This window comes from Lissotriton vulgaris, chromosome 8 (assembly GCF_964263255.1).
Source record: "Lissotriton vulgaris chromosome 8, aLisVul1.2, whole genome shotgun sequence".
Classification (NCBI taxonomy): Eukaryota; Metazoa; Chordata; class Amphibia; order Caudata; family Salamandridae; genus Lissotriton; species Lissotriton vulgaris.
In genome coordinates this window covers 856,461,720-856,488,922 of record NC_141696.1, presented here as the reverse complement: position 1 = coordinate 856,488,922, position 27,203 = coordinate 856,461,720, and the positions used below count along the sequence as shown (strand labels likewise).

Sequence of the window (27,203 nt, the reverse complement as noted above, 5' to 3'; positions counted from 1 at the left end):
ACTTTGTCTGAGAATAAATGCTGGCGCCCAAAGGTTAGCTGCCCGGGAGCACAGACCACCAAGGCTGCATTGTCTGGAATAAACATCATGTCTTTTAAACCAACTTCCGGCACTCCCTGCCCCTTTATATCTCTCTTTTGTGGGCTCCTGCTTTCCCCCTTAATGACGAGTTTTCTGTTTATCTTTCTCTGTTGCTCGTTTTTAGGTCTCGCCTGTCGATGCGCATGCGCATCGAGCAAGGCGAGAGTATTGCGAGTTATCCACTCTTTATCTGCACTGCAAGGAATCGTGGCGATTCCTTGCAGTGCCCGTGACTTTTAAGGTCAATGCGCATGCGCATTAAGCTTATGCGCATGCGCATTGACCGTAAAAGTCACGGGCGCGTGCACGTCCGTGTTTGTTTACCCTTGCCTACTCTCTCTCTCCCCTCTCCGCCCCCGTTCCGCCCCCTCCCCTTCCCGCCGTGTCGCATTTCTCCTCCCCCCTCCCCTCTCTTCCTTCCTTCTAACGCTGTGTCGCACCTCTCCCCTCTCCGCCCCCTCCCCGCTCCGCCCCCTCCCCTTCCCTCCGTGTCGCATTTCTCCTCTCCCCTCTCCGCCCCCTCCCCTGCCCGCCGTGTTATTTGTTTATTCCACCAAGCTCCATACTGCAGCAATCAGCTTTTCCATAAATCCCAAACTGAATTATACGGGTGCCCAGTTCGAAGGCCTTTCCATACATCCTTCTTTCAAATGCCAGCTGGTGCAAAATATGACAGGGCGATTCTATGATGGCCTGCAGGCATCTGAAGTGCACACAGGAAATTGCGGACCCAAACCAATGCAAAACCTCGACAGTTAAACATCCAACAGAGGTCTCCTCCTCACCAGGGGTCTCCTCGCTCACTACCCAGGTCTATAATCTGCAGACGCCATTGTGCCGACACAACATGATGGTCTACCCTGGATTCGTTCAGCGAGCCATAAAAGCACACTTGGTTCTTTCTCCTACATTCACCCCACACTCTCGCTATAACCTGCAGGGTGTGATGCACACTGATGTCGCACCTCTCCCCTCTCCGCCCCCTCCCCTTCCCTCCGTGTCGCATTTCTCCTCTCCCCTCTCCGCCCCCTCCCCTGCCCGCCGTGTTATTTGTTTATTCCACCAAGCTCCATACTGCAGCAATCAGCTTTTCCATAAATCCCAAACTGAATTATACGGGTGCCCAGTTCGAAGGCCTTTCCATACATCCTTCTTTCAAATGCCAGCTGGTGCAAAATATGACAGGGCGATTCTATGCTGGCCTGCAGGCATCTGAAGTGCACACAGGAAATTGCGGACCCAAACCAATGCAAAACCTCGACAGTTAAACATCCAACAGAGGTCTCCTCCTCACCAGGGGTCTCCTCGCTCACTACCCAGGTCTATAATCTGCAGACGCCATTGTGCCGACACAACATGATGGTCTACCCTGGATTCGTTCAGCGAGCCATAAAAGCACACTTGGTTCTTTCTCCTAAATTCACCCCACACTCTCGCTATAACCTGCAGGGTGTGATGCACACTGATGTCGCACCTCTCCCCTCTCCGCCCCCTCCCCGCTCCGCCCCCTCCCCTTCCCTCCGTGTCGCATTTCTCCTCTCCCCTCTCCGCCCCCTCCCCTGCCCGCCGTGTTATTTGTTTATTCCACCAAGCTCCATACTGCAGCAATCAGCTTTTCCATAAATCCCAAACTGAATTATACGGGTGCCCAGTTCGAAGGCCTTTCCATACATCCTTCTTTCAAATGCCAGCTGGTGCAAAATATGACAGGGCGATTCTATGCTGGCCTGCAGGCATCTGAAGTGCACACAGGAAATTGCGGACCCAAACCAATGCAAAACCTCGACAGTTAAACATCCAACAGAGGTCTCCTCCTCACCAGGGGTCTCCTCGCTCACTACCCAGGTCTATAATCTGCAGACGCCATTGTGCCGACACAACATGATGGTCTACCCTGGATTCGTTCAGCGAGCCATAAAAGCACACTTGGTTCTTTCTCCTAAATTCACCCCACACTCTCGCTATAACCTGCAGGGTGTGATGCACACTGATGTCGCACCTCTCCCCTCTCCGCCCCTCCCCGCTCCGCCCCCTCCCCTTCCCTCCGTGTCGCATTTCTCCTCTCCCCTCTCCGCCCCCTCCCCTGCCCGCCGTGTTATTTGTTTATTCCACCAAGCTCCATACTGCAGCAATCAGCTTTTCCATAAATCCCAAACTGAATTATACGGGTGCCCAGTTCGAAGGCCTTTCCATACATCCTTCTTTCAAATGCCAGCTGGTGCAAAATATGACAGGGCGATTCTATGCTGGCCTGCAGGCATCTGAAGTGCACACAGGAAATTGCGGACCCAAACCAATGCAAAACCTCGACAGTTAAACATCCAACAGAGGTCTCCTCCTCACCAGGGGTCTCCTCGCTCACTACCCAGGTCTATAATCTGCAGACGCCATTGTGCCGACACAACATGATGGTCTACCCTGGATTCGTTCAGCGAGCCATAAAAGCACACTTGGTTCTTTCTCCTAAATTCACCCCACACTCTCGCTATAACCTGCAGGGTGTGATGCACACTGATGTCGCACCTCTCCCCTCTCCGCCCCCTCCCCGCTCCGCCCCCTCCCCTTCCCTCCGTGTCGCATTTCTCCTCTCCCCTCTCCGCCCCCTCCCCTGCCCGCCGTGTTATTTGTTTATTCCACCAAGCTCCATACTGCAGCAATCAGCTTTTCCATAAATCCCAAACTGAATTATACGGGTGCCCAGTTCGAAGGCCTTTCCATACATCCTTCTTTCAAATGCCAGCTGGTGCAAAATATGACAGGGCGATTCTATGCTGGCCTGCAGGCATCTGAAGTGCACACAGGCCCCAAAGGAGAGGAAAATAAACGCTGAGATTATCCCCAGAGCATTCAGATTCCTCATTGAAATTGCGGACCCAAACCAATGCAAAACCTCGACAGTTAAACATCCAACAGAGGTCTCCTCCTCACCAGGGGTCTCATCGCTCACTACCCAGGTCTATAATCTGCAGACTCCATTGTGCCGACACAACATGATGGTCTACCCTGGATTCGTTCAGCGAGCCATAAAAGCACACTTGGTTCTTTCTCCTAAATTCACCCCACACTCTCGCTATAACCTGCAGGGTGTGATGCACACTGATGTCGCACCTCTCCCCTCTCCGTCCCCTCCCCGCTCCGCCCCCTCCCCTTCCCTCCGTGTCGCATTTCTCCTCTCCCCTCTCCGCCCCCTCCCCTGCCCGCCGTGTTATTTGTTTATTTTACCCGCCGTGTCTCTGCTGCTTCCCCCTGTCCTGTCTCTCCTCCTCTCTCTCTATACCCTCCCCCTCCTCCCCACCACTCCCATCAAGTCCCTCTGGCCCTTCCCTCCTCCCCGGACCCCTCCTCCCCTGCCCCCTCCACCCTTTCTTGTTCGGATTTGAGGTTGAACTGCGTTTGCTCACGCATTTTTTGCTGTTTGTTGCTTTTTGCTTTACTATGAGGTAAAGCACAGGGCTGAGTTGGTTTCTAAAGTCTCCTGCCACATTGCCGCCTCCTCCCCTCCCTGCAAGTGCATTTGTCGTGTTGTCGATTGTCGTGGTACACACTCACACGAGGTCAAGTTCTGATAATTTTAACGTTGTAATTTGCACATCTCCGCCTAAAGCGCCTTTTACTATTTCCACAGTAATTTCTTTGTTACATCAGTTCTGCTTTGTCCAGCTCTTTTGAAGAGGTCAGGTGTTTCTCTTCTTTCTTGATCTGCCTCCTTGTTTGTAAATATCTCTTCACGCATGTAAGCTCGGGTGAAATGCTGTTACCGGCTGTTGTGCAAGTTAGTCTGCTCTTTTAATTTGTGTGGATTTTGAAGTCTACCCACATAATACAAAGTTACATTTTGCTGTAATCAGGAGGTTCTCTGGGAAATGTTGGCATTTTGGCAGTTTTATTTATCCTGGTATTTGCTACAGAATCGGGAAATTCCTGGAATATTTGAATACTGCTTCTTTCGGGTGTGTTTTTGTGTAGCCAAGCAGCTGTTCATCACCCCACCCAGAGGAGACTTCGAACAGATCTTCTGTCCCAAAGTAAAGTGTTGATTGTCAGGGCAGGACTGGGGAACCAAAACCTCACTCACCCTCAACCCCTCACCCTCAACCCTCACTCACCCTCAACCCCTCACCCTCACTCACCCTCAACCCCTCACCCTCAACCCCTCACCCTCAACCCCTCACCCTCAACCCCTCACCCTCAACCCCTCACCCTCAACCCCTCACCCTCAACCCCTCACCCTCAACGCCTCACCCTCACTCCCTCACCCTCAACCCCTCACCCTCAAACCCTCACCCTCACTCACCCTCACTCACTCACCCTCAACCCCTCACTCTCACTCACTCACCCTCACTCACCCTCAACCCCTCCCCCTCAACCCCTCCCCCTCAACCCCTCACTCCCCCTCAACCCCTCACTCACCCTCAACCCCTCACTCACCCTCAACCCCTCACCCTCAACCCCTCACTCACCCTCACTCTCACTCATCCTCACTCACCCTCAACCCCTCACCCTCACTCACCCTCACTCACCCTCACTCACCCTCACTCACCCTCACTCACCCTCACTCACCCTCACTCACCCTCAACCCCTCACCCTCACTCACCCTCACTCTGACTCACCCTCACTCAGCCTCAACTACTCCCCCTCACTCACCCTCACTCTCACTCATCCTCACTCACCCTCAACCCCTCACCCTCACTCACCCTCAACCCCTCACCCTCACTCACCCTCAACCCCTCACCTTCAACCCCTCACTCACCCTCACTCTGACTCACCCTCACTCAGCCTCAACTACTCCCCCTCACTCACCCAAAACCCCTCACTCACCCTCACCCTCACCCTCACCCTCACCCTCACCCTCACCCTCACTCACCCTCACTCACCCTCAACACCTCACCCTCAACCCCTCACCCTCACTCACCCTCACTCACCCTCACTCACCCTCACTCACCCTCACCCTCAACCCCTCACCCTCAACCCCTCACCCTCAACCCCTCACCCTCAACCCCTCACCCTCACTCACCCTCACCCTCACCCTCACTCTCAACCCCTCACCCTCAACCCCTCACTCACCCTCACTCAACCTCACCCTCACTCACCCTCAACCCCTCACCCTCACTCACCCTCAACCTCATGCTAAAGATTTACAAAAAAACCCATAAACAATTCTAAAAGCACTAACTCTAATGCTGCGAGACCTATTGCATTTCTAATGCTTGTTCTCTCTCTTGAAGTATTGGAAGATTAAAAATAAATGTCTTTTCCAAAAATGAGTGCCATTGGCCCCCACCGGCTCAAAATAGGCCCTGATAGTCTAGTGTGGAGTACAGAGTCCAGGCTCCCAATACGCAATTGATCAAATTCTGTTATCCAAAATAATCAATTAAGCAATGCCATTATGGTTTTCCACACGCCACAGATTTAAAAAAAATTCAAACTGTCATTTTAAGTTTATCCATCTGTATACCATGGGCTTGTAACTAGCAAACTGCCCCATCTTTCATAAAATAATCTCATGCCTCAAAAAGGTTATATATATGTAAAAAAAAAAATGATCTGCAAAATCTACAGAAATGTTAGTCAGGTGGTCTGTACATTAAACCACATATCTCCACATAAAACACAATTAGAGAAACCATTACCTGAATCTATTGCCATATTTATGGTTCAAATGATGACTAAGACACCAATGCCGCTAATCAAGCACAAAGTTAAATACGACAGCAGACCAACTGCTTTCTCTTAATTTCTATGGCTCAGTTTCAGTCATGGAGCACCACTGGAACCGTCAATACGGATGTATGACATCACAACGCATGCTTTTACATTGCATGCTTTTACATAGCAAGTTTTACAACGCATGCCTTTACAACGCATAGTGTTGAGGGGTGCTGGATAGTGAATAGTTTAATTTACTATTCCAACTCCAGTCCCCGTGAATAGTAGGGAAGGTGTTGGATAGTAAATTAAATCTATTCCCTATCCTAGAGCGCCCCCCAGCGCAATGCGTTGTAATGGTTTGCGTTGTAAAAGTTGCGATGTAAAAGGACTGCGTGGCAAAAGTTGCGTTGTAAAGGATGTTTCCCCTTCAATACTTCCAAGGTCAGTGGATTGAGTATCATTAAAGTTGTTTAAACCACATAGAAACAACAGACGTGTGTGGTACGATGCATCGATTAAAAAAAAAAATGTGTTGCATTCTTTCTCTAAAAGTGTCTTCACCAGAACTAGTTTTGAGATAAAGTCAGTTAGTTTGATGCAGCAGGCAGTTGGCAATTCCTTCACCACGCTCATAGCTCTGATAGAGACAGATTCAACTTATGTTTCCTATACAAGTGTAGTGTGAAAGGGCACTTCTAGGAAATCACACATCAATCTAACAGGTTAGAAGTTAACATCACCTGCAAAACAACTAAACTCTTCTTTACAGCCCACAGTTCATGACTTTTGTGTCATGGTTTACCCGCAATCTTTGTGCCCTGAGAAAGTCACAAGACCATCAGTGGTCCGTTGTGACTCGATGGCGACTGCGTCACGACTACTTTGTAATCCACTGATACTCTTAGTCAGAATAAATACATTGACCTCAGGTTTATAGGGCATGTCTGCACTAGGTTGGGAACATAGGGGAAGATCACAGAAATATAAATTACATCAGAGGGGTTATCTGCAGCACTCCTAACACCAGTATTTGTACACATTCAGTTGGTGTACTGGCCAGTCTCCCTGGCTAATTTACACAAATTGCTCATATATAACGATCAGATTATAGAGCGCAATCCATAAACAATTCCCCGCACAGTAAGTATTACCCACAACATGATGTGAGCTACTCTCTTGAAGGCTGTCTGATATTCTGCAGACAGCAAGAAAGTGGAATTACTTATTTTAATCTCAGAATGTGTACTACTTGGAGAGTCAGTACAAAACAACAATATAAGGAAGATTCCCCCGTTCTAAAGCACAACCGAGATATCATGATACGGTCTGTAATGTAAGCCGTAATTCCAAATGTTGTAGAAAAGGCTGCCAAATGCTTTAGCCAACACATCAAATCAACCAATCAGGCAATCAATCTAGTATCGATGACACATTTGGATTGGCCCTTCTAAGAATGGGCAAAGCATACTCCGCCTACCAATAGTAGGGTTGATCAACGACAAGGAAATGCCCAGAAAGGGCCAGGGGCATTCGTTTTTACATTTTCATATTTTTTGCTGAATGCTTAGCATCATGCAATTTCACCCACATACATTGCTTCACTGCACGATCCCTTCCTCATCAATCTGCAACATCAGCTCTCACTTGCAACCTCTATCATAAAGTTGTTGTGTCTGACTCATCTAATTTGGTGCAATATTCCTTCTCACAATATAATCATAGGCCCAACCACATACATGCCAACAAACCCTGTTCAGGCGGGGGACGTGCCATTTTTTTAAGCATTAAAAATGCCTTTATTTGAACTGTTTCCCACCTAAAAATGCTTCTGCTTCAATATCGGTCAATAGTAAATACATTCCCCGGATTTGTTTTTCAAAATTTCCCACTTTCCAGTTATAAAATGTTGGCATGTATGTAACCATCAACTCCCTTTTGCCTTCCACCAGCTTTCTCAACCCCCAGATTGACGGACTCCCTATCTTTCTCATGTAATGTTAGCTCAAACCTGCTTGACATTGGTTCAACCCCCAGCTTAGAGTCTGCATTCCTCACTTCAAGCGTGAATGACACCAAAAATGTCGAATCACCTCTAGCCTGTCATCCCCCACCTCTGCTCAGCATCACCGGCACTATTTCCCAGCACGGCTAATGGCAAGAGATCTCCCATCTCCTGATATCTCTCACGACTCCTCTTATCCAAAGCATCTTTCATCAACCAATCCCTGGTCAAATCCTGCTCTTGCCTCCTTAAACAAGCATTGGAAATGCAATAGGTCTCGCATTAGAAAAGTTGGAGCTTTTGGTTTTGTAAATGACAAATATTTTATTTATTTGTTGGTTTTTAAAATAGCTAAATTGATAGCTTTGCCATTTACAACGCCAATAGTTATAACTTTTGCGAATGTGACACCTATAGCATTTGGAATGCAACATGTTTTGTATTTACGTGACTTATATGGCAGCTCTCGTCGTTATGCTACATCTCTAGAGAGCAGGAGAGTGCAGCAGGGGAGAGAAGCACAGCAATGCAATATGTCTCGTATTAGGAAAGTTTGAGCTATTGGTATTGTAAAGGACACATTTTTTATGTATGTGCTTGTTTTTAAAATAGCGAAATAATAGCTTTGTTATTTACAATGCCAATCGTTTTATCTTTCGCAAATGTGGCACCTATTGTAACACAATATGTGTTGTGAGGGTGAGTGAGGGTGAGGTGTTGAGGGTGAGGGGTTGAGGGTGAGGCGTTGAGGGTGAGTGAGGGTGAGGGGGTGAGGGGTTGAGGGTGAGTGAGGGTGAGGGGGTGAGGGGTTGAGAGTGAGTGAGGGTGAGGGTGAGGTGTTGAGGGTGAGTGAGGGTGAGGTGTTGAGGGTGAGTGAGGGTGAGGGTGAGTGAGGGTGAGGTGTTGAGGGTGAGTGAGGGTGAGGCGTTGAGGGTGAGTGAGGGTGAGTGAGAGTGAGGGTGAGTGAGGGGTTGAGGGTGAAGTGTTGAGGGTGAGTGAGGGTGAGGGGTTGAGGGTGAGTGAGGGTGAGGGGTTGAGGGTGAGTGAGGGTGAGTGAGGGTGAGTGAGGGTGAGTGAGGGTGAGTGAGGGTGAGGGGTTGAGGGTGAGGGGTTGAGGGGGAGGGGTCGAGGGTGAGGTGTTGAGGGTGAGTGAGGGTGAGGGGTTGAGGGTGAGGGGTTGAGGGTGAGTGAGGGTGAGGGGTTGAGGGTGAGTGAGGGTGAGGGGTTGAGGGTGAGTGAGGGTGAGGGTGAGTGAGGGTGAGTGAGGGTGAGGGGTTGAGGGTGAGTGAGGGTGAGTGAGGGTGAGTGAGGGTGAGGGTGAGTGAGGGTGAGGGGTTGAGGGTGAGTGAGGGTGAGTGAGGGTGAGGGTGAGTGAGGGTGAGGGGTTGAGGGTGAGTGAGGGTGAGTGAGGGTGAGGGTGAGGGGTTGAGGGTGAGTGAGGGTGAGGGTGAGTGACGAGAAACGTGACGTCCCACAGACATGCAGCGAAGGTGGCACGTTAGAGACAGTTAACCACGGAACATTCCTTGTTTCCACCGCATTAAGCATCCAGAAACCGCAGCTTATCCCGAGGGAGCATTCGACCTGCTGACTGGTGCAGCATTTGTGTGAGGACAGCTTTCCGTTCCCAGTCCATGGTGTGTACATGAAAGGAGAGAGGGGTGTTCCTGTCTACATTCCAATAGCGCGAATTTTACCGGAAGATGTCAGAGCGATCTACATCGACGCGACATGGCAGGCAGGGGAGGGGGCGGAGCGGGGTGTGGGAGGAGTGCGGGAACAGACGGCGAGGGGAGGAGAGTAGGAGGAGGAGAGTAGGGGAGGCACGGCCTAGCGGCCGTGCAATCAAACCAACCTATTGGGGCGTCAGATGAAAGCCTAGGACGAGAAACGTGACGTCCCACAGACATGCAGCGAAGGTGGCACGTTAGAGACAGTTAACCACGGAACATTCCTTGTTTCCACCGCAAACAGTTAACCACGGAACATTCCTTGTTTCCACCGCAGTAAGCATCCAGAAACCGCAGCTTATCCCGAGGGAGCATTCGACCTGCTGACTGGTGCAGCATTTGTGTGAGGACAGCTTTCCGTTCCCAGTCCATGGTGTGTACATGAAAGGAGAGAGGGGTGTTCCTGTCTACATTCCAATAGCGCGAATTTTACCGGAAGATGTCAGAGCGATCTACATCGACGCGACATGGCATGCAGGGGAGGGGGCGGAGCGGGGGTGTGGGAGGAGTGCGGGAACAGACGGCGAGGGGAGGAGAGTAGGAGGAGGAGAGTAGGGGAGGCACGGCCTAGCGGCCGTGCAATCAAGAAGTGAGGGGGCGGGAGAGTAGGCAAGGCAGGCGGCTGGGGGCATGTGCACGCGCTTTTAAGCTCAATGCGCATGCGCATTGAGCTTAAAAGTCACGGGCACTGCAAGGAATCGCCACGATTCCTTGCAAGTTGGATAAAGAGTGGATAAGCCCCCATAGTCTCGCTTGCTCGATGCGCATGCGCATCGACAGGCGAGACCTAAAAAGCACATGCGCTTAGCTCATTTTGTTGATCTATAAACAGCCACTTTACCCCAAACTATGGTGCATACTTTCGATCTCTCCACGAAGCACTCCGATGTACCTCCCACCTGATCCTTAGTTTTCAATAGATATGATTCCATTGGGGTGTGCTTCATAAATCTGCCTTAACATTCTCACTTTGTTTAAACCCTTAGACACATCTCTGTACTACTTGAACCATGCCCTTCTCCTAGTACTATCCTTTTCATTTTAAATCTGCACCCTCCTTTCGACTGCTCAAAACCCCTTACCGATCCCTTTTCCCCGTCTTGTTTATGGGCATTCCTTAACCCGGGCTCTCTCAATATGATACTCGAACATTAATACATACTAGGGGTTCTACCTTTGTCAAGGTACACTCCCTTCACAGTTAGTTTTCAACTGGATTGCTCCTTACACCTCATAACTATCCATTAAAACCCTCAACACAAACCCTTACCTATTTTCACTCAACAGGACAGCTACGCTGTCTCGTATATGGTTGATCACCCACCTTTTGTCAACACTCTGTCACCGCTCTGTATTTAAAGTATGTTCTTAAACTGGCTTTAATTATGCCCATCCAGTGTCTGGCATTGGTGGCCTCTCCACACATTTATGGTACTCCCTAGAACTCTGGCCGAGGCCCTGCTGTTTTGATTTTCTTTATTTACAGCATTACTTTAGCCTACTTATGTATGTATTAGTGTTTATATAGCGCAAGCCAAGGTGGATAGTAATTGAATAAGATAAATTAATGTGGTCTAGTAGACTGGACACACCTATGTACATCAACTGAGGATTTACACATTTGAACTGCACAAATCCCTTTCGCTTATTTACAATTTTTAGATGCAGGGGGATTAAGAGATTTGCCGAGAATTACATGATTTTCAGTGAAGTGCTGCAGCAGGCATTAGAAACGCCTCACCTAAGGTTTCAAATTCGGCAACAGCCACCAGACTACATCGCCTCTTGACTTTCTCAATCACTCCTCTGTCAACATGCATTCTTCTGTGCTTTCCCTCTTCTGTGTTTCGCTCTTGCTTCATTTACGACCTGTTTTGGAACTCTGGCTGTGCTTCAGCTTTGCACACCTTAATAAAAACGACTTAAATGCTTTTAGTTTATCTTCCACTGTCATCTCTTGCCTTTTTCTAGATCTTCCTCAGTTGTCCTTCTAGACTTATGCCCCCTTCAGATCCCACACATAATGGAGAATGTGTCCTTCATATGTCCTTTAATTTGCTCCCACAATTAACTCTGACACTTGGTTTTGTGCCTATTCTTTTATGATCTCCGTTTTCTAGTCTCTTGGCCACATTGCAACTCTTTTCCTAATATGGTACATGGATTCTCTTCACATTTACATTAGTTAAATTACTCTCTGTATCTTACCAGCCTTTCGCAGTCACCCACTTTTTTTAATACAATGTGTTCATGTTTAGTATTTATTAATCAGTATTCCATCTGTAAAACATTCCCTTTATTGTCCCTATATAGACACATTAGATATTAGGATGCTGAACAAAATGAATCAGTCATTCCATTTCCAACCTCTCTTACCTCCTTATAAGAACTCTTTTCCTGCTCCAACTAAAACGTTAGATGCATCTTCTTCTAGGCCACATTTTCATTTTTTGTACAAGCAATCTATCTACAGCTTAAGTCATCTCCCTTAAATCATGGCCGAACCCTCTTGCTTTTTCCAGCTATCACCTCTCTGTTAAATCAATACCTTGTACATCTTAATAAATGCATTTTAAACAAAATTCAGGAATTTTGCAATGTCTCTTTACTCTCTGTAAATTGCCTGTAATGTTGCCACTTAATTGTACGACATTTAAAAAAAATATATATATAAAGAATTGGAATACAAAAAAATATAAATAAACTGAAAGCCTTGAAATCCCGGCAGTGAGGTAGTTAAAGAATGTAAGCCTTTAAACAAACGCGATTTAGACAAAATCCCCTGGGGGAGACACTGTCCGTGGCCTGAAGGTCGCGAGGTTAACACCCACACCGAGCCAAGGCCCGGGAGATGCAGGAACCCCGTGCGAGCACGTGGCTGGGCGCACCCTCGAGCCCAGTCTCTGCAGCAAGCAGGCACTCCTGTCTCAACTAGCCTGCCTGTAGACTGACTGCAGCACATGTCAGCACCTGATTGGATATGACCCCTAGCCCAGGTCGTAACACTGAAAGCAGATCACTACATGTCCGCCTCCCGCTGCTATTTGAAATACTCTGTGTGCAGACTGATGGTAGCACATGCCAACATGCTGTTAAAAACAACCTCGAGCCGAGGGCGCAACCCTGAAAGTGGATCGCTAACCACCAAGCAGGCAGCACTGTTCAGGGTGGCATTGGAAACATTCTGCCTGGAGAGTGATGGCCGTGCATGTGGTTGATTGGATATGGCCCCTAGCAGGGTCGGGCGAGGACAGAAAATAGGCTTGGGGATCAAAATAGAAGTGATTTCGATTTGCGAATTTAGGAAGTAAAAAGTTGGCCAATATTTGTAAATCCATCAATTCTAAACGTTTGAATCTGTGCTGCCAGGGGCGTAAAACAGGCCTAAGCAGTTGTGTAGTGCAGGGGGACCTGCACCCTTCAAGGGACCCCCTTTTAAATCCAAGGCTACGAGCCATGTCTGGTGGCTTCGTGGACATATGCATCAACGTACGGGCCTGTGTTTGACATCATGGTCACAGGCTCAAATCCTTGCGGGTCCACTTAGCCGTTCATCCTTCTGAGGTGGATAAAATGAGTACCATTGAGTTGGGTAACAATAAACATCCGTTATTAGATGAACATGTGCTTTATGAATACACGTTATGTTATTATCCGTGATTTTCAGAAGTCTCAATGCCCGCTTGTCGCAGTCAATAGAGTGCATGCGTTCTGGGTGGTTTGTGAGAAGTGGAGGCTACACTCAAAGAGCTTGCTGCGGGCAGTGTGTGTAGTGAATATTCACTATGTACCTTTAAAATCAAAAAGATTGAAAACGTGGCCACATCCCCGCTCTTCTACTCAAAAGAGCTTTTCATACGTCAACCTGAGATAAAGGCATCCAGAATGCACTTTCCTCAGTCTTTCTGTCAGGGGTCTTCACTCTGGGGGGCCCCTTGAGGGGGGAATTAACTGATTACACAAGGGCACGGTGCTGCAAGGCTCAGGTTTAAAAAGGCATCACGCTGATAGCAGTGCTTTGTTTTAAGCTGAAAACAAATCATCAGCAGTCAGCAACTCTGTAATGGGCCATTACTAACATCCTTTGTCATTTACATCTGGCTGGGAGAAGAAGGTATCAAAAGGGAGGGGACTCAGGGCTTGAGTCAGGGTACCACGCAGGTTGACGGCGTCCCCCCCCTTATTTTATCGGGGGGGGGGGGACGCCGTCCCCCCTGCCAAACAGCTGGACTTCACTCTTTGGCCTCTCTGGGACGAGGAGCTCGGCACCTTTCGTGACGTCACTTCCTGTTGTGACGTCACTTCGGTGACAGCGTCCCCCCACTTCTCTTTTTTACGCCTTGTGCCCTGGGGGACTCCAAATATTCTTCAAACCCCCCCGCCCCCATTTCCGACAATCACACTGTTGATACTTTTACACATTAGTAAAGCCTGGCTAACCAGAACAGTATGTTTGGCCATCATGTATTTGATTGCATTTTTAAAAGGTTAAACATAACTGTAATGTTTAAATAACTACACGCATTTATGAAATAGAGTAATTGTGAAAAATTCTGGAGGTTTTTTTTGTAACTGGGGGGTGCGGCATTAGAATGTTTGAAGACCACGGTTCTGTGTTGTCCCCCTCTTTTTCAATCTACTGGTCACGCTTTTCCACCTCTGCTGATCTGCATGAAGTTTTAAATAACTGCACCATCTTCAAGGCCGGACTGAGAATTCAAACGAGCCCTGGCAATTAAGTGGGACCGGTCGGTGGGAGAAGGGAGGGTTGTGGTGGGAACAATGATGCAAAACTGGTACCCAGTAACCAAAAAACGTCCCCAACCGGTCCAAAACCACCACTCCACCCCCAACTTCCATCAAAGCTACATTTAACTCTTGAGTGTCGGGTGTGTGTGTGAACCCACGTACGTGGCAAGTTATTTCTCCAAAGTGTGTACAAACAATGGAGAGATGTTTCAATGTGCATGTTTTGTGCCTAGGAGGTGTATGTATAGGTCATTAAAACATACTGTATATACCTTTTCCTCACGTATTGTACATGTAAATATGACAGTCAAGGAGTTAAAAGAGATCTTCAGTTCTGTCTATGTGTTCCCAAAGCAAAGGCTCTGGCGTGGAAGCCACCTTTGCATCAGAAGTGCAGCTCTTCAGGGCAGTGCTATGCTGTACATGTTCACAATAAAACTGACTGACGCTACAGGGCACTTTCACTAAGTTCTGTGTGAATCTTGAAATAACTATTAGTTTAAGAACACAGATCATGGAAACATAAATTTGCAGAAACGGTGAAAAAAAACAACTGCATAATTAAGAAAAGATAATTGTTTCATCCATTTTAAATAACATCAGCTATATAAGGATTTCATATTGCACTGCGGACATATAACCTTCCTCGATTGTATTAAGGGGCATTCACACCACCTGAGCAACATTATCACATTTTTACTGTTTGATTGAAGCAATCAGCAGATAAAATGTGATCCGATAACTTTTGCAAGAAGTCGGCGCTGTATTTTATGTTTCCTGTCGGGACCCTAACTAATCAATTTGCTCGATACGTTTTTGTGTAAAACCTGCACAATTGAATAGCAGATGCAGGAGAGGGATTTGGTGGTCAACGAGTTAAATCCACAATTGTGCAGCACATGATGCAGCTGTGAAGTCTAAAAGTCTAGTGGCCTCATTCAAAATGAACTGCACGTTCCTCAGTGAAATTAGTGAAACACAAAAAGCTATGCTTCAAATAGCATTGTTCTCTTTGAAAACACACATATACATCTCAGCTGTAGCCATGATTGGCCATAGCTAAGAAACCCTCTTTAGAGCTGCATCACTCAGCAACTTTCTGAAAATAACTTTTTATACCCATTGAAGTAGACCACCTACTTAATACTAAAAACACTCCGCCTGCTAAACATGCCACAGGTTCACCAATTACAGACTCACAAAACCAACTGCTGCCAGGCCTGACTGGTGCATTTTGCTGTAGCTCAATTAAACAAATTTCTCTTCTCTGGGGGTGTGCAGATGGTAAATACATGTACGACTGTGCATTTCAAATTACCATGGGGGAAAAAAGTTGAATTAAAAAAATGCATGCAGCTGTTGCTGTTTGATATATAGATTTTTCGACCACAATCATATTCAGAGCATCTTGGGTGAATAATGCATGGTGTCGTGGTGCCTGCTATTGAGCAAGGGCAGTCCAAGGATGTTACTACCCGACGCAAAATGCTTGTGGTTGGCACCTTATCATCCCCTGCTTTGGCAATGGAGTCTTTTGATGCTTCTGGGGCAATAGGGTAGCACCTTAACTTACAATAACATATTACTGCCAGAGACCCAGCCTGATCATCAAGAACCAGCCCACATTTTCAAATACAATGTATTTAACTTTGGTTAAACCGCACAGCTGTCTACAAGGACTACTTTTACCCATTCTACATAGAGTGGTCTTTGGCTCCACTCAGAGGAGTAACTCACCCGTTAACTCATCTATTGCTGTTTGGGTGTATCAATCCACCTTCTAGGGAGTGCTTGCATTGCAATGCATGAGGAACTATTTTACATCTCAAAAGCGCTCTCAATTAGTTTTCTCATAGCAGCATTGTATACATGATCTTTTTCTTATTGGTTTCAGTGAAGAAGCCTTTTTTAATATTTTAGTCGGAACTCCAAATGCAAAGCGAACGTGTCCTGCTGCGTCACTGGTATCGTTGCTGCCTTTTTGCCATTCATTCATTGCTACCTGCTGGGTGCCCGATAGACGCTACATTTAAACGGCATTTTAGCATTTATTTAAAGCGCCGCTTTGCCATTCATTGCTGCCTTCTGTGCGCGTGAGAGACGCTGCATTTAAAGTACACTTTAGCATTTATTTAAAGCGCCGCCTTGCTTTTTGCCATTCATTGCCTTCTGTGTGCCTGATAGACGCTGCATTCAAACAGCATTTTAGCATTTATTTAAAGCGCCGCTTTTCCTGTTTGCGCGCATTTCCCCCCTCCGCCTCCATTTTGTCGGATTGTTGTTGTTGTTGTTCTGGTCATCCCGAGCCCGCCCCGCCTCCCAGCTGAGACGCCCTCGCCCCTCCCCCTCCACCATCCATATATGACAGTTATTCCCGCGCGCAGCGATCACGCGCAGCGACCGCGCCCCATTCGCGCCGAAGGTGCGCCAAAGGTAAGCCCGTCTACGCCCGTTCGCGCCTGGACCGCGCCCAGCGCCAGTCCCCCTGCCCCTCGCGCTGCCCAGCCCCCCCGCGTTACCTACGATGCAGCCACCCTCCTAGCCCTCAACCCCGGTCGTGCCCCCAACTGCGTCCAAGCCGCTCCTGGACGCACCCATGGACCGTTCTCCTGCTTCTCCTGCAAATTTAGCGGCACCGACAACTTCTCCGCTACGACCACAACACTGATTCCCGACCCCAACCACCTAGAATGCATCCTTCTCAACACCCGCTCGGTCCACAGGCACGCCATTGACCTTTGGAACCTACTAGACACCATCTCTCCAGACGTCGCCTTCCTAACGGAAACATGGATGAACGCTTCCTCCGCCCCTGACATCGCCATCGCTATCCCTGATGACTATAAGATCACACGCAAGGACCGCACCGACCATACAGGAGGTGGAATCGCTATCGTCCATAAGAAAACTATCCGCATCTCAACCAGCTCTGATGCCAACCTCGCCAACTCCGAACACCTTCACTTCCTGATCCACATCGACCCCAAGACCACACTCAGAGGCACCCTCCTCTACAGACCACCAGGACCCCGCGCAAAATTCAGTGAAGACATCACGGACTTCATCACCCCACACGCACTCCCCTCCAAAGACTACATCCTTCTGGGAGACTTCAACTTCCACCTTGAAAAGATCAACGACCGCAACACCGCCACCCTCTTGGACAACCTCGCCAACCTCGGACTTAAACAACTGGTCACTTCCCCCACCCACATCGCAGGTCACACTCTCGACCCCATCTTCACCTCCAGCAACCATGTCTCCTTCAGCCACACTACGGATCTCCTCTGGACCGACCACAGCTGCGTTCACTTCACCTACAACAAGCCGAAACCCATCATCCACCTCCAACCAACTCTACAAAGAAACTGGAACAAAATCACCACAGAACAGATCTCCACATCGCTCCTTCAAACCTCCCCAGCCCTCTCTTCTAACGCCAACGAAGCCGCCTCCAACCTCACCCTGTGGTTATCCAACACTGCCGACAACTTAGCACCACTGAAAAAACGTCAACACAAACTTAGCATCAAGAAGGCCTCATGGTTCAACGACGACCTCAAGAAGTCCAAGAAACTCTGCCGCTCCCTTGAAAAGGCCTGGAAAAAAGACCCATCCACCAGCAACAAGGACGCCTTCAAAAGCGCCATTCGTACTCACCACCAACTGATCCGAAAAGCCAAGAAAACAGCATTCAAAGATCGACTTGACAACAACGCCCACAACAGCAAGGAACTTTTCAACATCGTCAAGGAATTCTCCAACCCCTCGGCCAACTCCAACGACATCACCCCCTCTCAAACCCTCTGCGATTCCCTAGCCTCTTTTTTCCACAACAAGATTGCTGACATCCACAACAGCTTTGACAACCAACCCGGAAGCCAACCCACCCTACCTTCAGCTGACCATCTTCCCCCCATCAACACCCTTAACGCCTGGAACCCAATCTCCACTGAGGACACCATCCGCCTGATGAACTCCATCCACTCTGGATCCCCCACAGACCCATGCCCTCACCACATCTTCAACAAAGCAGACTCCGTCATAGCTCCGCACCTCCGAGACGTCATCAACTGCTCCTTCAACTCCGCCACCTTCCCGGAAAGCTGGAAACACGCTGAACTCACCGCCCTTCTGAAAAAACCAACAGCAGACCCCACCGAACTCAAAAACTACCGCCCCATCTCGCTTCTTCCATTCCCGGCCAAAGTCATCGAGAAAGCTGTCAACAACCAGCTCGCCGCCTTCCTCGAAGCCAACAAATCACTCGACTCCTCACAGTCCGGCTTCCGAGCCAAACACAGCACTGAGACCGCCCTCATCGCAGCAACAGACGACATCCGAACTCTACTGGACAATGGAGACACAGTCGCCCTCATCCTCCTTGACCTCTCTGCAGCATTCGACACAGTCTGCCACAGCACCCTTTTACAACGCCTCAATAACATCGGAATCCAAGGAAAAGCACTGGAATGGATCACCTCGTTCCTCACCGGAAGAACGCAGAGAGTCCGCCTCCCACCATTCAAGTCCGAGGCCTCAGAAATCATCTGCGGCGTACCACAAGGATCCTCACTCAGCCCCACCCTCTTCAACGTATACATGAGCCCCCTCGCGACCATCGCCCGCCAACACAACCTCAACATCATCTCTTACGCGGATGACACTCAACTGATCCTATCTCTCACCAAGGACCCCAGCACCGCCAAAACGAACCTACACGAGGGAATGAAAGAAGTCGCCGAATGGATGAAACAAAGCCGTCTGAAACTGAACTCAGACAAAACAGAAGTCCTCATCCTAGGTAAATCCCCCTCTGCATGGGACGACTCTTGGTGGCCGGAAGCCCTCGGAAAAGCACCCATCCCGACAGACCACGCACGGAACCTAGGCGTCATCCTGGACTCTTCACTCTCAATGAACAGACAAGTCAGCGCCGTATCCTCTTCATGCTTTAACATTCTTCGCATGCTCAGAAAAACATTTCGCTGGATCCCCGCCGAAACAAGGAAAACAGTCACCCACGCTCTGGTCACGAGCCGACTGGACTACGGAAACACCCTCTACGCAGGTACTACCGCAAAACTCCAGAAGAAACTACAACGAATCCAAAACGCCTCAGCCAGGCTCATATTAGACATCCCACGCAACGAACACATCTCTGGTCACCTTAAAGACCTCCACTGGCTACCCGTCAATAAGAGGATTACTTTCCGACTGCTTACCCACGCACACAAATCACTCTACGACATCGGACCAGAGTGCCTCAACTCTCGACTGTCCTTTTACACCCCCCATCGCCAACTTCGCTCTTCCAGCCAAGCCTTCGCCACTGTACCTCGCATCAACAAGACCACCATGGGAGGCAGATCCTTCTCTTACCTGGCTGCCAAAACATGGAACTCACTCCCCGCTTACCTTCGCCTCACCCAAAATCACCTAGCGTTCAGAAAGCAGCTTAAAACGTGGATATTTGACAAATAATACTACTCCCCTTCCTAAGCGCCTTGAAACCCTCTGGGTATGTAGTGCGCTATATAAATGTTATGACTTGACTTGACTCTACCGACAGTCCAGTAACCATGAGCTCGATTTGTTTTGTCTTTAACTTTTAACCCAAGACACTTCAAGCTCATTTAACATCTACTAAGCCAAGTGTTTACCTGTGCGTTGCCTTTGAGAGGATTCTCATTCCGCCTTGCTTGCCGAGGCCTAAGACGTAGTACCCTGGGACCCTCACACTCCGGAATATACTGTGATGGCACGGTGTCGCCAGCGCGCCAAGGAGTGGTAGACGCAGCACGCGGGAACAGGCCGGGTAGGGGCATTTTTTCAATGGGTTCACCAGGCAAAATACCCATGGTGACCATGCCATCTCTCCCTATGAATATATATTGACAACGCAACTTGAGTCATGCTTGAACGGGTTTGAAATTGTCCTGATTTTTTAAAATATGTTTTATATAGCGCTAGCTAGATCCGTGGCTATCAGAGCGCTTTACAACATGAATGAAATAGACTGGTGAAAAACATGGTATAAGGATACATAAGGAGATAGGCATAACAGTGATCATTTTAAGACATAATACATTAGAGGGGTGCGTGATAACTTAGGTAAGTGAAACAGTCAAATGACCACCAATCCTTGATGGTCTAGATAGTAAGGAGAGTCAACTGGGTTATCAGAGTCTGGATCAGTTGGATTTGTGGGTAAAGTATTTGTAATTAAAAATGGATTACATTGATAAAAGATCTGATTAAGAATGCATTTGTCCTGTGTGGCTCACAAGTGTTGTTTTGAGAATATTTTCCTTTACCTGATGAGAAACGGTCTCTATTGCGAATCCACCATCCCAGGCTGGATTCTCTCTCCTCCCTAGTCTACCTCCTTTGAAAGTGTGGACCCTGAACATTTGGAGGGCAGGGGCAGCAAGGACAGAGATCTCACCACTGAACCACCATACCACAAAGGTTCAGGCACAGCACAGCAGTGGGAAACAAACATGAAACACCTTGGCCGTGTAAGTCCCTCCATGGCCGCAGAGAACGGCTAGGTGTGCTAGCGTGGGACTGGATGGTGATGCTCGTACTGGGTGTCTGTTTGAGGCCTAGAGGCTAGAACTGCTGACTTTGGAACAGGAGGACCCAGGTTCAAATTCCATCACTGGCGCTTCACTCAACATTGTGTTACTCTAGCCCGATTACTGAATTTCTGGGCATAAAAATAGGCTAAAAACGTGATGCAATTGTATACTCTCCACTTGATGTAGACAATCTTGTATCCTTTCTCAGCACCCTGTGTAACATACCCCACACTGTTGCTTCCTGGCTAGGTTTGTGTTATAGGACTATAAGCACGCATAAAAGTGCATTAATGTGGCACTGATTATGAGTGGGTCAGTGTTTTGAGATACCTGTGCAGACCCCTGTTCATGCAAGGGTTTCAATTCTGAGTTGGGTGGTACCTACCAGGTGAGTTAAACATCTCACCCTTCGTTAAATGGTGTCCGGTCAAACCTGTTTGAATGTAATAAGGGAAAAGTGTATGGTATTTGCAAAACAATGCAGATTTTGGTGCGATAAGCATCAACATCCACATTTTATCCTCCAGAAACAACAACTGTTAATAAAAAAAAAGGACTCGTGCTTCCTTGCAACTCCAAACATTACTCAGTGAGAAATTAAATGTAAAGTATAATCTTCATAATAAGTATACTTTAATTTCTCAAGCAACCTCTTTAATCTTATGGCGCTGATATGCCTAGTCTGCCAACTTGTAAAGAAACCTAAATAGAAAAAAAGCTAAACAATAACGCCACATAATTTAGTTGTTCATACCGTATTATTTAGTTAACCCTGCCGCATAATTTGGTCCTCCACCACCGCATTACAATTTGCTATTAGAACTGAGATAGCAGAGCAAAAAAACGCTTTCGTTATATATATGTATAATTGAACCAAGCCGAAGTTAGGTACTTTATTTAAACTTACTTTATTGGAATCCCTCCCCACCCCTTAGTGACCTCACTACTTAAGCCAGTTGCTGAGCATTTGCATTGATTTACAGGAGTTTTATAAACACACTCTGTTCCATTGGAATGCTAATAAAACCGGGATTTTACAACATTACGTGTGATCTGAGGGTGGTGTGCTTGCCTGGTGCCGCCATAAAGTAAGCAATATGTGTTTTTACAGAGTACCGCACACTGTTGCTCTTTACCGCCTTCCCCTGTGCATTAGTGTAAGTGAGCATGAACAGGCATTCTCCGCATTAGCTCATGCTATGAATCACGAATAAACTTATTTCTCAGCAATCAGCAGACATTTTAGAGGGGAGTCCAATTGGGTTCTTCCACCAAGAAATAGTAAATGTTTGTGTTAAAAATGTGCAGACCCTATATTGTTCTGGGTTTCTGAGGTGAGTGGTCTAATTGAAGGGCTGTGGCCTGTGATATTTGTCACACTGCATACTTGTTGCGATTGCATTAGGACGGATTTATTTTTTCACACCATGGCATGGAGATGTTTAATATTTGCTTCCTTTCCCATGGGCTGACAGATTTCGCCCTTATCAGTCACTGCTACACAACTTGAGAGTGGTCTCATTTTGATGACAAAATCACATTTAAAGGGAGACTGCCATTAAAATGATTCACATAACCCGAAGATTTTATTAGAGGATACTGAATTGTTTTAATGAAAATTTGTTTGTGCGCAGTTTTAACTCAATCCTTAATCGTCTGGTAAAATGAGATAAATGGTAAAATTGCGGTTAGGAATGATGCCTAGCGTCACGGCTAGAGTCGATGTTATAGTTAAGGAACCAGGGGGGCATATTTACAAAGAAGTGGCGGAGTGCAGCGTTAGCTTTTTTTGGCTTAACGCCATGCTCCTCCACTTCTGAAACGCAGGTCTGCACTGTATGTGTGCTGCGTTGTGCAGCACACCCAGAAGTTGCAACTCATTTTTAAAAGGATTATTTATGTCAGAAAGGGACACCATCCTGCACATAAACAATCATGCATGACATTTTGCTGTTTTTATGTGTACTGCACAATGCAGCACACATAAAAACAGCAAAAACAAGGAGAAATAGAGCATTTCTCCAGCTTGCACTCTGTTAAGACCAAGTTTTCCCTAGTCTTAATTTTGGCACTGCCACATATTTATGCCAATCTTGTAAATATGGGGCAGCATAAAAATCAATGGGTGTTGCAGTGGGACACCCACCGCCCACTCAAAGGGTGTCTTATTTACATGGCAGAAATACTGCCTTGTAAACGAGGCAAAAACTGGTCTCCCCACCACAAAGTTTTTTAAAAAAGTGCTGTTCTGGTGGCGATATGGCCTTGTAAAGATGCCCCCAGGTTCGAGTCCTTGCATCGGCTCAACATACTCTGATTCTTAGCAAATCATTTAAGCTGTCTATAAAATCAATCTGGCATTCTGTAACGTAATCTGGTGTCGTGTAAAGCGCACCGATGCCTAGGGTATAGAACACTGCAAGATAAAAAAGAAAAAACTTGAGGCTAGGATTCTAGGCAGGAAGATTATGTGTGGTTTATGGGGCCATGAGATGTCTTTTCCAGTTAGAGTCTTGCTGTGACATCTACCCTTATAGCCCAATACGCCCAACTTGGGCTGGCTGAAGATAATTGGAGTAAAGTAAACCATTTTCTCACGCGTTGTAAACTGAAGAGAACAGCATGTGCTCATATCCTAACTTAAAAAAATATATTTGCCCTGGGCGAGGAGGGAACTGTAACACTGCTCACTGTTACTGCTGTTTGCGGAGAAAAGGAAAATCAATATTGTTTCTGGAGGGAACAAGTTGGACTTGCCCTACAATCATCACCAGAGAAGTTCGGAAAAGGCTTCATGTGCACGTTCTTTTTGTTTCATACTTTCTGTTCACGTGGTTGGGTTAGATGAGCTTACTATATATACATTGCTATACGTAGCCCTCTTTTTCACGAGTTAAACGCTCACCACCGACATCGGAGGCGATATGCGGATCACAAATTCAAATCCTTCGGAGTGCAATAAATGTGATAATATTAACGATCTTTGTTCACAGATCTTAGCAAATAAAAAATGTGATAAGAAGCGCTACATAAAAAAAACAGTAAGCAAATATACTAATATGATCACTAAAAGACAATCGGTATCTGATAAAACTATTTTCGCGATAGTTCGTAATTAAGTGGAATTGTATTCATGCTTGGGTCTAAACTGCTTTACAAAATCACTACATACCACAATAGTGTGGCAGGTGCAAGAGAGAAACCAAAGACATGTCCCCCAGAGTATACACCTGTCCAAAACAGGCACGAAGAAAATACTGTAGTCAGAACAAACATCGCTAAAATGGCTGACAATGTTAGGAGCCAGTTATGGACTCGAATCCTAGATGTTCCGAATCACCCTCTCATGTATCTGAGGCAAGTTTTAAAGTGCATTTATCAACACAACTAGTTGCCTCAGGGTCGTGCACACTGAGCTAGGCTGTTATTGGGCATTCGACCTCAAGGCAATGTCTGAAAACAAAACCAATGCAAGTCAAAACGCAAAGATAATAAATACATAGCCAAACAGCGCCGAGAATCGGGACGTTCTTGAGAGGTTAGGCGCCGTGTACAGCTGGCAACTTGAAAGTCATATTGAAAGGTCAGTGCGTCGAGCGCCATTTTAATTCCTATTTAAACCAGCTGTCATTAGTGGACCGGTACACATACGGTATAGACTACTTCGCGTGCAGTTTAATATTTTACAGTCCAGCTCTGGTCAAGTTAGCACTTTTTATCAAGGGGGTGTGAATTGCCTACCAAGAGCTGAATTTCCCAGGCTTCGTGAGATCCTCTGATATCATACACAGCCCAACACTGACACCTACAGGCAGGGTGCAGAATACGTTTTTCTTAGGGGCGTATCAATGTATCCTATCTATGACTCCGCAAACTTATTCTTTCGGGCCTACTCAATCACATTCTTTGGGAGGTGGAGGACAAGTACGGACGCATTTTTTACAGTCCTTGGTACAGTGCACTGACATGTTTTTTTTTCATTTCCGGTACCTTTATGGATTTATATTTGGACATGTATACGCTTGGACAGCGTTAAAGCAGACACGTGCATGCTGGTATAATTGTACTTTTAATGATAATTCACCACTAATAAAATTGTGGCATCTTAATACTAACACTCGGGCACAACCTATTTTTTTCAACAAGTGTCCTTTCTTGTCCCGGGCTTAAAACACAGGCCGGGAGCGCTGCCGGTTGCCATAGTTACATTGCTTGTCCATTTGCCACCTAACTGATCAAAGCTTGAAGACAACAACACACATGGAGAAACAGCCCGACTTCGCACAGCGTAATATCCAGCCACTAATTAACAACACCCCCCCCCCTTCCAAAAACGTATTTCCCTTTCAGAATGCGGGGTGGCACTGTGTGGGAAGGGGGGAGGGGGTGAGCAGCCCAGCCTGACAACACTCCCTCAAGCAGCTAGCGCTCAAAAGACTGGAGCAGAGTACCTCTTGGCACAAACTGCACACCCGCTTCAGCTGCCAACCTCGCTGGAGCTGGGAACGTGCTCTGTGAGACGCGGCTGCCAGTACATGCAACACGTCGCAAATACATTCCTTAATTATCTTGGTAAGCGTTCAGATGCCGGCATCCGTATTTTAAATAAAAAAACACCCGTCCCACTCCTCGTAGTCATTATCCAAACTGTATGACGCACATACAAACAAGTTAGAATTGTTATTTTCCATATAGTTAATAAGCGGTTTATATTCTTGAGCAACTGCCCCTTGCAATTACCAGCGAGTCAAAGTGTAGCTGGAACAGTGGGAATCTATTCCAAAGGCATATGGTAAGATCCCGGGCTCTATTCAGCCCATAGAGAATTACACCGGATTTGCATATTTTAAGCCCAGCGTGCCTGCCCTGCTGACAAGAGAATCGCTCAATGCCTCGCCTGACACCGCTGCCCAACCCCGAAAAACAAAACTGGAAAAGTCCCATTCATTCCGTGCTTTTTTTCCTCCCAAAAGCCGCCTTGCAAAAGGGGCAGCTCTGAGCCTGAAGGAGTTGGCAGAAAGTGAAGTCTCACATAAGATCGGAAATAGCAGCACGTCCTCCCCCTACGATTCTAAGTATTAATCGTGTTAAAAATGTACGTCCTTTATCCATACCTAAAACAATCGCCGCATTTGAATGGCAAATTATCTGCCTCTGAAAGTTTCCATGCTTTGCCAGCCTCCAAAAGACAGGAATCTTGAGGTTACAGAATGATCGGGGCAACAGGCGCATTAGCCCCCTGAGTTACTTCCTCAGCTTGCCCTATTGCCCGTGGACATGTTTCCTGGCTGGTCTCCGCATGTGACTTACCTGCCTCATGTTTAGAATCCCATAATCCATCCGGCACGAAGGAGTCTGAAGTTTCCCAGAGGTACAATCCAGCCACGGTTCCCCGGGCGCCGGTCTCCTCTGGCGCCTGCTCGTCAGCGCTGCAGCCCCGCCGCGGTGTCCAGGAGCGGGGAGAGGCGGCGGCAGCGCTCCGTCCGTCCGTCTATCTCCAGTTACAGAGCGGGGATCGGGCCGGTGCGAGCTCCGCAGCTCGCCCGGGCGCTGTCACCAATCGGGAGGCGGGGGGAGGGGAGCGGCCGTGCAGGGCCTGCCCACAGCGGGATTAAGAAGCTTTCAGGAGTTTAAAGGGCCGAAGGCAGCTGGGCGCAGCCACAGAGCGGAGAGTCACTCGGTGCGGTGTCAGGGCGCATCTGTGTGAGCCTGCAACGCGCTCCTCTGTCCCCACAGGGCGCCCAGTGCAGCAACCTGTGCACCTTAGGGCGCCACCCACACCGCCCACAGGGCACCTGACTGGCACACTGCAGCCCCGGCGGTGTCACAGCCACACTCCACAGAGTGTTCCAGGAAGCGTGAGACTGCCACGCAGCACAGACGGAAAGGAAAGGCACCACCTACGCAGATACATGCCTCATGTCCAAGTCATGTTACTTTTCAAAAGTCACACAGAATGCAAACGGTCATTTTAATATGGTATTGAGATGTCACATTCGGGCACTGATTGGCCATTCAGGCATTCTGTCAGGTGGTCGATCTGCTTCGACAGCTGGATGCTCTGCCTGGCACAGACCTGACCGTGCTTGTCGTACGTAGTTTATAAATTGTCATGCGCTGTGCACCATCTATTCTAGACAGATCCCCCCCCCCCCCCCACTAAATTTTCCCTTGGGTGACGATTGCACCTAAGCCCACTGGAGCAAAACAGAGGAGGGACCATCACAGAGCAAACTCATTTCACTGTCACAATAACTCACACAAACCATATCAAAACTTAACTGAACAAACTATGCAAAACTTGATAACAAACCACCTGGAGGTAGGTGCTTGACCATTGAGGCCCAGGTATGAAAGTGCTGAAGGATAAAGTCCCTATTGGCACTGTCTGCTTCCCGTAAACAC

The 27,203-nt window shown here is 47.6% G+C and overlaps 1 protein-coding gene across 3 annotated transcripts in view; it reads right to left on the bottom strand.

The window, feature by feature from the left end:
* The window catches only part of MID1 (midline 1), a 511,850-nt gene extending 485,110 nt beyond the window's left edge, over positions 1 to 26,740 (bottom strand). For 2 of the 3 annotated variants that reach the window (XR_015299321.1, XM_086934783.1), the window contains exon 1: positions 26,109 to 26,607. The gene's annotated coding sequence lies outside the window, so the exon portion shown is untranslated. Of the gene's footprint in view, positions 1 to 26,108 lie in introns of all 3 variants that reach the window. The other variant, XR_015299320.1, reaches the window with a different exon arrangement.
* Positions 26,741 to 27,203: the final 463 nt, after the last annotated feature.